The sequence below is a fragment of the Rhinolophus sinicus genome, chromosome 2 (assembly GCF_057876585.1).
Source record: "Rhinolophus sinicus isolate RSI-liver-muscle chromosome 2, RSI-T2T, whole genome shotgun sequence".
NCBI classification, from domain to species: Eukaryota; Metazoa; Chordata; class Mammalia; order Chiroptera; family Rhinolophidae; genus Rhinolophus; species Rhinolophus sinicus.
Genome location: NC_142502.1, coordinates 99553535 through 99568856, shown reverse-complemented (window position 1 = coordinate 99568856; position 15322 = coordinate 99553535).

Genomic DNA, 15322 nt, shown 5'->3' with positions numbered 1-15322 from the left:
GTTGCGGTGGTGTGTGTGGGGGGGGAGGTAGTCGTTGATTGCACTCCTCCACACTTTGAGCCAATGAATGTTTGCCCTGCCTCCAGTCTCACCCCATAAATAGTGAGGAACCTATCACTCCTGCCCCAGCCATGATGAGAAAGCAGACACATAGCAGCAGCACTGTAGAGACACAGAAAGAGGGAAACAGCCAACCCTGCGAGGCAGGCAATGAGTGGTATGGATGCAAAGGAAGTTTCCAAAGCAGGAGAGAACTGTTGGGAGTCCCGACCTCCTGGGAAGTCAGAGGGAGAGGCTTTGGATGAATTCCTTTGTGAGTCCATCTCCTCCTTTTTAAGTGGTGGGGAACCCTCCCCCAGTAGCCTGCACCAGACACATTCTCCTGTGCCCCTCAGAGAGGCATGTGATGTGCAGGGGAAATAATGATGGGACATAAAACACATCAAGCAGAAAATTTCTTCCACTTCAGCTTCAGTGAAGTGTCTATGTTAATTGGGACGTGGGACCTCGGGCTAAAGAAAGGAATTGTGCAGACTGCCTCCTTGACGGAGAAAATGTAAAGGTGCAGGGCAGGGACATTCCTGCTTCCCCAGGATAAGGCAGACTTCCCAACGGGCATCACTCGTTTGGCTTTCTCTTTGGAGTGGGGAAGGGGCGATGAGCACTGGTGGGTTAATGGTAGGGGAGTGAATGGCACAGCTCTGGCGCAGGTGTTTCAGGTTTGGATAAACTGAAAGATTTTGAGAATCATTAATACACTGCACAGCGACAAAGAGAGAGAGATTGGTATTATCTGTGAGAAATAAATTGTTGAGGGGAGGAATTGTGGGGAGAGTGTTCAGTTAAGAGGCACTTGGGAAGCTCAGACAATTTGATTTAAACTGTAAGTAGAGTTCTTTTCCCAACTGATGCTGGTGATTCCTGATTTCAGAAGGCTCGTCATCACACCCCCGTGCCCCAAGCCTTTTAGTACTAAGGAAATTTCTCCTTCTTGGATACATACCAGATACTGAACTGAAGGAAATATTTTCTTTGCTCCAAGACCACTATTAATATTCATTTGAACTGCAGTGCACTCCCGCCAAAGCTATTCCCAAACTCTCCTAAATAAAAAATAGCTCTAACAGGTCTGGGAACTATCAAATGCAATGTACTCCGAAATTCCACTAGCTGTTTATATGCCTGATGTCATAAGTCTGGAGCTTGCTGAGAACACTTGTCTGCCTCTGTCTTGGGGGTACTGCTGCTGAGCCGCGGGGTGTGGGCGCGGTGAGCTGTGCAACCAGCAAGGTCAGTTCAGCACTCTGGCCAGCTCCCCCAAACGTGTGAGGGGATCAAATCCTGTCAACTTGTCCTTGCCGTTTCCATCTTTGGAATAGCTAAGTCAAGAACATGTTGCAAAGTTGCCTTTCCTTTTAAATGACTTTCCAGATGTGGACATGATTGCCTCAATGCAATTCTTGCTGAAGACCACAGCAGTGGAGTTCTTGGAGACGCAAGAGCTGGGAAAGACCTTGGAGATCCCTCCTGCCCTGTTCCACAGAAGTGAGGAGGGAGGCTTGCAGAGGTGACTTGCCCAAGGTCACAGTGCTAGATGGTGGCTGAGCTGGATTAGGACCAGGCCACCTTCTGCCTCCCAGTCCAGTGAGGACTCTGGGCAGGATAGGTGAAAAACATAAAAGGCCACACTAAGTTAAAATTCAGCAGTGTTATCCGGAGTTCTCATGAAAGAGGAAACAGCAGCCAATGTACGGTGAAGGTGCCATCTCCTTGATGATTTATACTGCTGAGAGGAGGGGTAGAGTGTGCTTTACTCTCTCTACCCTAGTACCTCACTCATCCTTGTCTTAAAATTAAGAAGTGAAATGCATGGGTGCACACATATGCATAAAAACAGCACGTGATAGCAAATCCAACAGTCTTTTAATGGTTTGGCTTAATGTTTTTCTGATGCATCTGTGCTTGTTGAAGTACCGGTAGCCACACAGAGTGGACTAAAAGAACCTTTAAAAAGGTCCTGAACCTCCCCCTTTGTTTCTGTAGTACTCCCCGAAGTTGGAGAAGACCAGCACACTGAGCAACTTTAGCCCAGGAGAGATGGCACAGCCAGCACAAAGGACAAATCGAGTCCGTTCATATCCATGCCCTGAACGGCTTGGTCACCTCATCAATATGGGTCATGGTTCAGCAACTTCCATCCCCCTCCCCTCCCATCTCTTTCTTCCACAAGGAAAAAGTACTGTGTATGCGTGTGTGTATGCATGTGTGCGTGTGTGTGTGTCCTGTGCAAAGCAGCCTTAAGTTAGGAGCTGATGAATCCAGAATCATCGCACCCACTGTGAAGGTCATGAGACCACAGAACCCAGGGCAAGGATGGGTAGGAGGCTGGGAGATAGATGCTTCCTCTCCATGCACAGACAGGGCTCCCATTATTGCTAATGCCTGCTACGTGCTCAGGGAAGGCAAAACATACTCCAAAGGTTTATTTTCCTTCCACTGAATTGATTCTAATCTACAGTGCTGACCCTGCTTTTGGCTCCTATGAGGCAAACTCTATAAAAACCCTCAAATAAAAATATGTCAGCTTACTCTGCTAAGACAACTATGTGAATGACATGCTAAATAGTCAACAGAAACCAAATTTGTATCAACTCTTAACTTTTTTTTCTTTTCGCTGGAGCAAGTTTTCTTGGGAAACGAAATGCCCCAATGTGAGAAACTTCTGTGCACATGCTGACCACGGCCCTACAGTGTTACCTGCTGGCTCAAACCAGCCACCGGGCCCTGCAAGGTGGGAGGCCCATATCAGGAAGCGTTGTTAAGCAGTATAATTTCAAACACTTAATGTCGCTGTGTGTCTACAATATCTATAATTACTTCTGCTCTGTCAATGGATACAGATTGGCAGGAAGCAGATAAGAATAATTGTTCTCCCATTAACTCCCCAAAGTCGCTTGGATTTCGACTACATTGAAATCTGTCAGAGAGGAGAGTTTTCTCTCCCTTTGGTCATTTTAGCCAGTTTTTCAGGATCCCATCCAGCAGTGATGCATTTCCTTCTGATGCATCCAGTCTCTTCCCCACTCCCACTCCCCCTTCACCCCCCATCCCCACAGCAAACTTCCCCACACTCCTCCCCCTGATGCCTCAGTGAGAGGTGACCCTGTTAGCCATAATGTGAATACTCTTTTCTCAGCTGTGACCAATTTAGGGGTGCAGCTGAGAGTGAGGTGCTGCCAGGGCTGAAAATGATGTGCCCCATTGCACCCGGCTGGTGCAGTGAGGAATGTTGCAGCCAGTGGCTTGGATCCTAACTCACACTGGGGTTACGCAATCTTCTGAAGGGGCCTGTCAAAGCAATCAATAGCCAACCCGGACAACCTAGCATGACTAATTAACACTGTCAAAGCCATCCAGGAGAAGAAAAACACAGATAAATGAGAATGTTCAGAGGTGGTGAAAAAGAGCTCCCAGCAAAGTTTGGAACATAGAACAAGTTGTTGGCTTTTTTGGAGGGCAGCCCGTGGGGTCACCAGGAAGGAGCAAGATTCACCCCAGACAGGCAGCCCTGGGTCTTGCCAAACGGTGCACACTTTACTTCCAAATCTACAGTTCTTCTAAGCAGTTCCCACTAAAAATAATCCCACCCTCAAAGCAGGTAACCTCGAAGTCCTGTTCGTTTTGGAGGGGGTTTGAACAGAGATCTTTAAATACACCGAGAGAGGTGAGCCAAGCTCACAGGAGGGCCAACGCTGAATTTCTGTCTTCAGGGCTCTTGGGGGATGCTTGCTCTTCATGAATGTTTAAACAAGATAATTTTCATGCAATTTCTTAATGTAGAAATTCATGTGAAATACGACTAGCGTCTATCTGGTCGACCAGCAAATGTGTCTGGTGTATAATTCCTTGTACAGATGTGAACGGATTCAGGCTCTTTCCTAATTTGCCTTGTAAGTCAAATAAAAGCCTACCATTACTGTGTCTCTCTTGCTTTTCTTTTGGAAGAGGAGGTTTTCTGCAATGTCAACCTAGGTGACTCACAGTGCAGTGAGAAAACACAAAAGATGCCGTTTCCAACCCAAGGAAAAAAACTCTCATTACTCATATCATGATTTTCATCTTCAAAGCACTTACCAAGTACTGACTTATCCATCTCAGCCTTTATACAGGGACTGCAATGTCATTTAATTAGAGAAGCTGGGTAGTCTTGAGGTTTCAACAATGACTGACAGCCAAATGGATGTGTATTCTAATTCCACTCATTCATTTGATATCCTTGTCTAAACAAACTCAGTCCATTAAATCCATTTTTTAAAAAATGCCATAAAAGCACGGGCCTTGTTTGCAAATAGGCCACAGACTTTGAATAAAGCTGCTGCTCAGAGATTCATCTTCAGAAAAATGAACTTTTCATCAATTTAAATCTTCACTTGCTCTCCAGGTTTTTCACTCTTACAGAAGAGCAGAGGAATGGAAGATTCTCCCTAATTCCTCCACCATTTCAGTCACCCCTGTGAGAAGATCAATGTACTTCTCTGAAGGTCTCTTTAAAAACACCTCTTTTTAGATAAGCTATGGTAATTGTCCCTTTCGAACAATAATACTTATTCTGAGAGCAAACTACAAATATACACCACCACCCCCGGACCCCGACATCCACCCACAGAACGTCTGCGTTTTAGTGTGTCTGCACCAACCTTGTTTTCAACTTCATTCACTTCCTTGTCGATGTTCTCAGCTTTCTGTGTCTTTGACACTTCGCAGGAACAAGATGGAGCTCGGAGCTTTCTCCCTCCCCCACCCCCAGGAAAACATCTGCTCCCACCAATACAGCTGGCCCTTGAATGACATGGGTTTGAACTGCATGGGTCCACTTAAATGCAGACGTTTTTCAGTAAATACACAGTTGGCCCTCCCTACTCTTGGGTTTCGCATACGTGGATCCAACCCACTGGGAATTGAAAAAAGTATTTTCGATCCATGGTTGGGAATCTGCAGCTGCGAAGGGCCCACTATATATGCATTGTTTTACTCCACTTTATATAAGAGATTTTAGCACCCACAGACTTTGGTATCTGCAGGGGTCTGGGAACCAATCCCCCATAGATATGAAGGGATGACAGTAGTTAAGTTTTTGGGGGAATCAATTATATGTGGATTTTTGAGTGTGGGGTGCTGGTGCCCTAACCCCGGCATTATTCAAGGGTCAACTGTAATGACCACTACATTTGTACAACCCGGTAAGTAGGTTTGACGCAACCTCAGGAAAAGAGGGTGCACTCTGATTTAATAGGACTTAACCTCAGGCTGAAGAGAGGGTAAGGGGAGAGCTGCCCTGCTCTGCAGAGGCTGAGCCATAGGGATAATAAATGAGAATTCTTGGCCTCCAGACTCACCTAGGTTCACATGCAATATAAAGCCACATTTTTTCTTTTTTTTTATCTAATTTGATTTTTTACATTAGTTTCAGGTGTACAAAACAACATAATGATTAGACATTTACACCCCTCACAAAGTGATAACCCCCCCCCCAATCTACTACTCCTCTGCCATCGTATACAGCTGTTACAATTCCATTGACTGTATTCCCTGTGCTGTCTTTATCGGGGGATCACTTCATAAAGCCACATTTAAGTGACTGATGCCCCGCAGATGGGGATAACTGAGTTCCACGTAGAATTTGTGAAGGATCTCACTCATTTACCATTTGTATAAGCATTCCCAAGGGTTGGGAATTCCCCCCTCCCAAAATTTTATCTCACTATCCTGTCAAAGTCAATGCCAGAAACATGTGCAGTTCAGTGTCTTTCAATGTCTCCTCCCTCTCCTCCTTCCTCCCTCCTTTGCCCCAACACACACACACACACACACACACACACACACACACACACACTAAAGAGAAAGACTGAAAACAGTGGGGTCTCCCTTATCAGAAATTGTGTGTGGGGGGGGGACCCAAGAAGTACAAACTGATGTACTTGATAACAAATGTAGCCAGATAGTTGGAGAAGATGGGAAAATAGACCCGCTATTAGGACAAGAAAGGAGAAGAGATTAAGTATCCCCAAAGTGGGACAGGTAGGTGTAAAAAGATGAGGCCCGAATATAAGAAAATAAAGAAAAACAGCAGACTGTTTAAATGGGGAAAAGGGCTGTAATCCAAGAGAGGAGGAAATTGCGGAGGTGGGGAAAAGGATGAGAATTACAAGTGACAAGCTAGAGGGGTCCAAGGGAGGAGCCCCAAGTCTAGTCAGTGTTATGAACTCCTCTTTCCATAAATCTGAGTTGTTTCCCTGCAGATTCCAAACAGTGATAGATTAGTCTTTGGTAGAGAGGCTCATTTTAACTAACAAAATGATTTTAGAAAGAGAAAAAGACCCACAGCCTAGAGTAAATCCAACAATTACATTTCCCCCCACTGATACAGGGCACCAGTGTTAGAATGAACTACTGTGGCTCCTCCTCATGTAAGACCAGCAGACCTTGGAATTTATCTGTGTTACAACCTCCAAGAACAAAATCAATAGCTGAGAATTATAAACACTGAGCAGTCCCAGGCCAAGAGATGGACTGCTTTGGGGCTGCCCCATGCTGGCTAACACCTGGACGGAATTGGCAAGCATTTTTTTTTTTTTTTAAACTTTCCATATCTACCCGGTGAAAGAGCAAGGACTTGAAATAGTAAATAATGTTTACAGAGAAGGTTTGTCAATTCCAATGACCTAAGGTGGAATTAGAAATTCAGTTCTAGGACTTGGGAACATAATGACACAAACATCAATAGTTACAGCAAAAGGCCAGAGTTGCTTTACATTTTAGGTCCTTTCTTCAACAATCTATAACAATTCATGTACATTTTTAGCTTAAAGAGACAGGTGTTTCGTCACTGTATATTTTGCCCTCCAGAAAGCTTCGGAGGCTTCAAAATTCCTAGGAAATTGAATTTGCAGTTTTATTGAACCCTGCTGGTTCCCACGGAGTTTGCAACTTCACAATGAAACCACCCTCAAGCTCTTTTCACCTTTCAAATCCTGGTACGGGAAGCAGAGACTCCAGAACCAAAATGCAGGAGACACACACCAAAGTAAAGACATCTCATTCTGTGTAAGCTAAACAATGTCCTCCAACAGCATCCTTTGGAAAGGCACAGTTAAAAAATACAGATGAAAAGACATCTTAGGTACACTCGTTTTATATATAAGAATCATGTTACATTAAGAATTATACTAGATTGGGGGTGGGGAGTGAGAGATGAGGGTAAGGGGGATCAAGTATATGGTGATGGAAGGAGAACTGACTCTGGGTGGTGAACACACAATGGGATTTATAGATGATGTAATACAGAATTGTACACCTGAAATCTATGTAATTTTACTAACAATTGTCACCCCAATAAATTAAAAAAAAAAAGATTAAAAAAAAAAAAAGAATTATACTAGGTTGGAATATTCTTAGCAATCCATAACATCACACTTCATAAGTATTTACAAAAACATCTTCATTTAGGAATTCGTAAAGCTCATGCAGCCTGCTAGCCAAAGCATGATAGGGCCAGAAGTCCAGAAAAGATGCCACACTTAGGAGCCTGAGCCTCAACGGAAACCACTGTTCTTTCCCGTTCTCCTGGCCATGGACCCCGCCTGCTTCTCAGATCCAGCCCCTCTTCTAGCAGGGGACGTTCTTTCACTGGGTTAGTCTTAAATCACTCCTCACATTAGAAATGCAATCTCTCTTGAGATGTTCTGCATCCATGGTGAAAACCCCCTGGGAGTATGCCAAGCCACCTGAACCCCAGCAACACCCCCGAGCTGGAGTTATCTCCATAACAGCATGTGGGGCTCACACACCCTCTGCGTCAATGGTCCACATGGAGAGACTTGCTTCAGCTGCACTCAAATGATGCACTGATGGAGATTTCCAGAGGCTGCAGCAAAGTCACTGACACCCTGTGTGGACTCTTCAGAATCCGACCTCTCTCTTTTCCGTGGGCTGGATCCTCCAAAGCTGTCATATCCTAACATGAATTTCCTCTTTGATCATCTTTGCTCAGGAAATGTCTCTCCCAGTTCCTCTACCCACCCTGCTTTGACCAGCCTTTCATTAGGCTGTGAGGCTTCCTCTGCTTGGGGGAAATATGTGAATTATGTAGGAAATTCCCCTCTTTCCATCAATAGTTCTTTGAAATTACATATTGGGTAGGACTGGCTGTAATCCATAAGAAAAGCCAGAATAACCAGACATTATTTTTTCATTGATGCGGATCTAGAACAAAGCAATTCTTTCATATCACCCTGTGCCATTTCACCATATAATATGCTTGGTACTGGCAAACTCTGTCTAAATCGCAGAGGGAAACTCATTAGAAGGAATATGACTAAAACAAACTCTGTATAACAAATGTAGTTCTATCTCTACAGATAGCCCACTGTAAATAAACTGCTATATGTATAAAAACTACTCTGCCTATAAGCACATATACTTCTCTCTAGGAATTATAGAAGTATTATATAAGCGATATTATTCATAAAGAAACTGGATGAAGTATTTAACATAGTATAGAGGCAAAAAAAGGACATAGAGACATGGGGTCGGGAAGTATTGGGTGGTCAGGGAAGGCCTTTTGGATGACCTGACATCTAAGAAATCTGAATGGAGTAAGGAAACAGGTTCTAGGCTCATCTAGAGGAAGTGAGTTCTAAGCAAAGGGAACAATTGGTGTGAAAACTGTAAAGCAGAAGTGTATTTGGTGTCTTAGAGTAGGGGTCAGCAAACTATGACCCCCCCCCCATTTGGTTTTATAAATAAAGCTTTATTGGCACACTCATTTGTTCATATGTTGTCTATGGCTGCTTTTGCTCTATAATGGCAAAGTTGAATAGTCACAACAGAGACAAATTGTCAGTGAAGTTATTTACTGTCTGGCCCTTTATGAAAAAAGTCTGCCAAATCCCTGTGTAGGCTGAACATGAAGGAGGCGAATATAACTGGGAGAGGCAGGCAGGGGAACAAATCACTTAGGGCCTGGTAGGATAAAACCACCTAAATATCCAACCACCCACCAAATGAAAGACATGTATCCAAGGGTTAGAAGTGCAGATATCATTTACAAATTGGGGTTCATTCTTTTCATCAACTCACTCCAGGGTACCCATCTGATGACCTGTTCCCCAGGTTTTCTGCACGTGATAGCAATGTGCACATCTGATCAGTTCCCATAGACACATCCACGACAGGCCAAACGAGTGAAGAAATATACAACATAAGGGTAACCTTGCTGGTGCACTAATAAAATTGCAAAATGAACATTCACAAATAATAGTGGTTTGCTACAAATTACTTTGATACAAACCAAATATTTAATTAAATTAATTAATTAATTTAAAGATTTTTATTGGGGAAGGGGAACAGGATTTTATTGGAAACCGTGTGTATTTCCAGGACTTTATTGGGGAATAGTGTGTTTTTCTAAGGACCCATCAGCTCCAAGTCAAGTTGTTGTCCTTTCAGTCTTAGTTGTGGAGGGCACAGCTCAGATCCAGGTCCAGTTGCTGTTGTTCAATCTTAGTTGCAGGGGGTGCACCCACCATCCGTTGCCAGTAACCTTGTGGTTGAAAGCACGCACTCCAACCAACTGAGCCATCCAGCCGCCCAGGAGCTCAGTGGCAGCTCAGCGGCAGCTCATTATCTTCATTCTAGTTGTGGAGGGAACAGCTCACTGATCCATGTGGGAATCGAACTGGCAACCCTGTTGCCCAGAGCTCATGCTCTAACCAACTGAGCCACCCGTCCACCCCAAACCTAATATTTTAAAGTGTGTCACAAGACACCACTAGAAACCACTGTTGCAGACTGTTTTCTAGCATTTTTTTTCATTCAAGCAAAATTCCACAGACACAAAGTATATTCAGAGACCTTGCTAATCAAAATGTGGTCCAAAGACCAGCAGCCTCAGCACCACCTGGGAACTTGTTTGAAATGCAGAATCTTAGGTCCTGGACAGACCTACAGAATCAGAATCTGTATTTTAATCAAACCGCCAGGAGATTTGAATAGTCACCAAAATCTGAGACCACTGTCCTGATAGGAATTGAACTCTAATTACTCTTTTCAAGAGTTGGAAATATAGTTTTAAATTTCAGAGAGGTTAGCCTGGTTCATACCATTCATTCATACTAATAACATTAGCTACAACTTAAATGTTTAATAATAGGGGATTGGCTAAATAAATAATGGTACATTTATCCATACAGAAATATTATGCAGCTGTCAAAATCAATATTGTAAAAGAATAACATGAGAATATATTCAGTTTATCATTAAGTGGAAAAAAAAACTACCATATTTTGCCATGTATAATGCACACTTTTTTGCCCAAATTTGTGAGGGAAAAATAAGGCACATTATACATGGGTAATACTAACTCCGATTCTATATAAATGTTTTTAATTCTTTTATTTATGCTCATGAGTTAAAAGTGTAACTCTAGAAATCAATAACGATATCCGTATGCAAAATAACACCCTGGAATACGATGATTGGTTTTGTTGAACTTACAACGAACTTGCAACGACGAAGAGTTCTTGGCCTTCTATGATGCATAAATATCTAAATTTGTTACCAGTACATAAAATTTCTTGTACCTTGTATCTGTTCTTGTGTTTTGTAATTATTTGTTATATAAAATTTCTTGTACCATAATATGTTAAAAAATAAACGCTAAAATTCTTTTATAATACAAAAAACAAGTACCTAAATGTAAACAAATAAAAATTTGAATTAAAAAATTAAAATGAAAGATATTTTCCCTGAAAGTTTGGACCAAAAAACACGAGTGCGCATTATACATGGCAAAATATGGTGTTATAGGTAGGACTAAGACTAAAACAAATAGAAATTATGATTAAAAAACAGGATGTAGAGCCAGCCCAGTAGCTCAGGCGGTTGGAGCGCCGTGCTCTTAATGCCGAGGTCACGGGTTTGATTCCCACATGGGCCAGAGAGCTTCACCCTCTACAGCTAAGATTGTGAACAACGGCTCTCCCTAGAGCTGGGCTGCCTTGAGCAGCCAGGAGGTTGGCGTTGGCTCACGGGCTGCCGTGTGCTGCCAGGAGCAGCTGGTGGCCAGCAGCCATCGTGGGTGGCCGGCAGCCAGTGAAAGCTGCCATGAGCTGCTGTGAGTGGCCACCAACAAACGGCAACTGACTGCCTCAGCTGGGGGGAGCACAAGGCTCATAATACCAGCATGGGCCAGGGAGCTGTGTCCTACACAACTAGACTGAGAAACAACAGCTTGAACCGGAGTGGGGGAGGGTGGGAGAAGGAGGGGAAAAAAACAGAATGTAGATATTATAAACCTTAACAATATAGTAATGATATAACAAATAAAATAAAGAAAATGGATAGGAGATATAAAGCAGTATAGATATGTTGATATTCTCATCTTTCATAGTCCCCGGTAAAAGTGTGTAATTTAAAGCTAATAAATCAAGTAATAGGTTGTAATTAAATTTAAAAATGTAAAGTAAATCAATTAATCAATATAACTCAGTATTAAGGAATGGAGAGAAGTAGAGAGAAGGTGGAAATACAAGCTTATTATGTTCATTTTTTTTTTTACCAAATATTAATAAATGCTGCCTAAAAATATGAAGGATAAATTAACTAAAGTAAAGAAATAACCTCAACAATGCACCAGCTCACACAGCACTGTCTGTGAGGGAGTTTTTAGCCAGTAAACAAATAACTGTATTGGAACACCTCCCTACTCACCTGACCTGGCCCCCAATGACTTCTTTCTTTACTTGAAGATAAAGGAAATATTGAAAGGAAGACATTTTGATGACATTCAGGACATCAAGGGTAATATGATGACAGCTCTGATGGCCATTCCAGAAAAAGAGTTCCAAAATTGCTTTGAAGGGTGGACTAGGCGCTGGCATCAGTGCATAGCTTCCAAAGGGGAGTACTTCGAAGGTGACCATAGTGATATACAGCAATGAGGTCTGTAGCACTTTTTGTAGGATGAGTTAGCGAATTTAATTGTCCAACCTCGTATGTGCATGTATATATAAACAACTAGTGGGCATGTATATATAAACAAATAGAAGTCCTCAGAATGCATCGCTCCTTCCCAAGCATCCTATTCTCCATCACAATTATCATCTCTTTGCCAGGTGGTTTCCTGTGACGGAAATGCTACCTCCTTGCCCCCCAACCCCTCCCCACCTTCTTCCCTGAGGGATGATGCTCCTTCAAACTCAGCACAATGTCACCGCCTCCAGGAAGCCCTCCCTGACCCTTTAAGTGATTTGGGATCTCTTTTCTATGCTCTGGTTCTTGTTTCGGTATCACACTCTCATAGTGCTTACCACACTGTTCTGTAACTGTGTGATTATTGGCTGCCTCCTCATTTGACTGTGAGATTCTTGAGAAAAGCGACCTCAACTGCATTCTCTCTGTATGCTCAGAACCTAGCAGCAGACCTGGCATGCCATCAAAGTCCACAATACATACTGTTATACTTTTTATTCTCTTCATAAGAAATCATGACCCTGGATGGAATACTGGACCAGAAAAAAAAATTTTATTTTGCTATAGAGAATATTAGTGGAACAACTGGCAAAAATTGAAGAAAGTAAATTAGGTAATAGGGTTGTAAAAAGAAAAAAAGAAATCACGAGCCGAACCCCAATACAGGCAGATAAATGAAGATGGACAGATAGATAAACAGACAGGGAGAGATATAATAGATTCAATTGTTTTGTGTGTTCACTTTTAGGATATTCTGATTTAGTTTTTAATTATTACAGCCATTAATATTATTGGTTTCCCCAAATTAAAACCTTTCACCTTAACATAAAAAGTAGAATGTATAAATATATTTCATAAGCCAATAATTTTGCCATAATGTCTATATCTGTTAATAAAATCTTAAAAGATGGCTGAATAAAAAAAGCATGTAAACATTTTCACCAATGGAAAAAAAATAGATTAGGTGCTCCATAAATGAATGGATGTGTGGACAAGTGGATGGATGGATGGTTGGGAAGATGAATGACCAGAGAATCCATTCTCTACATGACAGCCCAGATGATCTTTTAAACATGAAAATTGGATCATGTCATTCTCTTATATAAAAATTTCAAATGCATGTAAAAACAACTGAAAAAAGAACGCAAAGGACAGAACAATGTGTAGAGTATGCTGTCATCTACGGGCTTGAGAGAGAACAAGCATGAAGGTGGCAAGGAGACTTTATCACTGTATATCCTATGTATCTGTTGAATTCTGAAATATATGCATGTAAGTACAAAAATAAAAGACTTTATTCTCTTCTATAGTTCCAAAATGTTCTAACATGAACGTGTGCTTCTTTTTGTAATAATTGTGTTTAAAGAACACTTCAAAAATAAAGCACCTTTAATTACCATACAGTCTTTGGAGTTAGTTCCTCACTGTTTTAAAGCCATCTACTTGTATGTGTTTCTTTTTTTGTAGCTTTAATATTCCGAATGAACAGTTTGATAAATGGCAAACTTTGCTGCCCCCTTTTAGTAGCTTAGTTGTTTTCTTTCTTGGCTTGGATCGAATGCACAACTAAGGTTTGTTCCTATTTTAACCTTGATGATTTATGTCATGGCTGCTGATCTTTAGTGAGCTGACGATTACTCCAGGGAGGTTGCTAAGTACAGATTCTCGGGTCCTACCCCCAGATTCTGAGTCAGTGGGTCTGGGCAGGGCCCTGGAATCTGCATTCTAACATTACCACAGGAGATTCCAATGCAGGTGGCCCATAGACCACACTTTTCAAAACGTTCTTCCAGGACTTATTAAGGGAACGTAGTATTTTTCATATAAAAGTGACAATCCTACATAGTAGAGAATTTAGATTTGAAAGTCATCTCTTCTTGATTCACACACACACACACACACACTATTTACACCTTTCTAGACATCGGTATTATGTTATATGCCTTACAATGTGTTTCCTTACCTTGTCTTCTCTCTCAGCTTTTTGAGAGTCTTTATCTAACCCAGTACCTCAATGCTGTGAAATAAAAATATGTGTGACAGAAACCAAAGCATACAGTTCAAATGTTCCTTTCTTGGCTTCAGGATCAAGTTTCTCTGCCAACTGTGTCTGTCCCCAGAGCTCAGAGCTCAGACAAGCACAGTGCTAACCCCCTCAACTTCAATATTGCCTGCAAAGTCCAGAGAGGAGCTGTTGTTTTATTTAAAAATACATATATAAATCACTCTGGTCGCTTTCTATGCCTTTCCCAGGACCTCTGATGAGCCCTTTCCTCTGTGATGCTTCAAGTGAAAAGACCGCCTGAAAACAGCAGCACAAATGGTTCATATAAACATCCCAGCGGGTTTTCCACGTTACGTAAATCATCAAGTGGGACGGGAAGGGGCCCACGACCTAGCGCGGCAGCTCTATGCTACCCCCTGGTGGCAAGATGCTCCATGCCATGGCAGCCCCACCCCGCCTCCCGGCTCTGACAGTGGCCTCAGACCGCGGAAGCGCATTTATTTGTCGCCAGCTGCGCCTGCCCCCCGCGCCTACAAATATTTGTTCATAGATAGGTTAACAATGTGAGGGGCAGGAAACAAAAACACAGAATTTTACTTTCTTCTGCCCAAATGAGGATCAACTGTGTAACTTCCTGGGGGTTTCTTTTGTTTTGTTTTTGTACAGAACTTGTGAGCTTAATCTTAATGTACAAATCAGTCAAAAATCTAACGTGGGAGACCTCCTGGACTCAAAGCACAATCCTAATAGCACAAAAGTGCATGCCTAAATCATCACTGGTAAAACTCCAGAGCTGTTGACAAAGGTCACTGCACCCCACCGACTGGGACATTCAACCCCCACCCAGACCTAGAACCCTCCAAACAGGTCAGGACTAGCTTTAAAGTGATTGTCCCCGAGACACAACGCAGATGCTCTAGGCTGAAGGACAGAGAGGACAGAGAGGACTGAATAATGGTTGAGGAGGGCGTTCGTGTCCACTGAGATTAGAATAAGAAGAAATATCCTGGGGTAGCAATGGGGGGTCAAGAACTGCCTAAGAAGAGCCTGAATCTTGTACCTGGATTCTTCTTCCTTAGGGGTCACTAGGGAAAAAAAAGAATTTAATCAGGAATAAATACAGCCCTACCCAAGGGGGGGGGTCCTGGGGGGGGGGAGAAGGTTGTGGCATTTGATGGCATTTTGGGGCCCTTCCCAGCTATACAAGTAGAGGCTCATTTAACAGTCCCTGTGAATAGGCAAGAAGGAATAATGTGAATAAGAGCAAAAACCAATTTACTTGTAAGA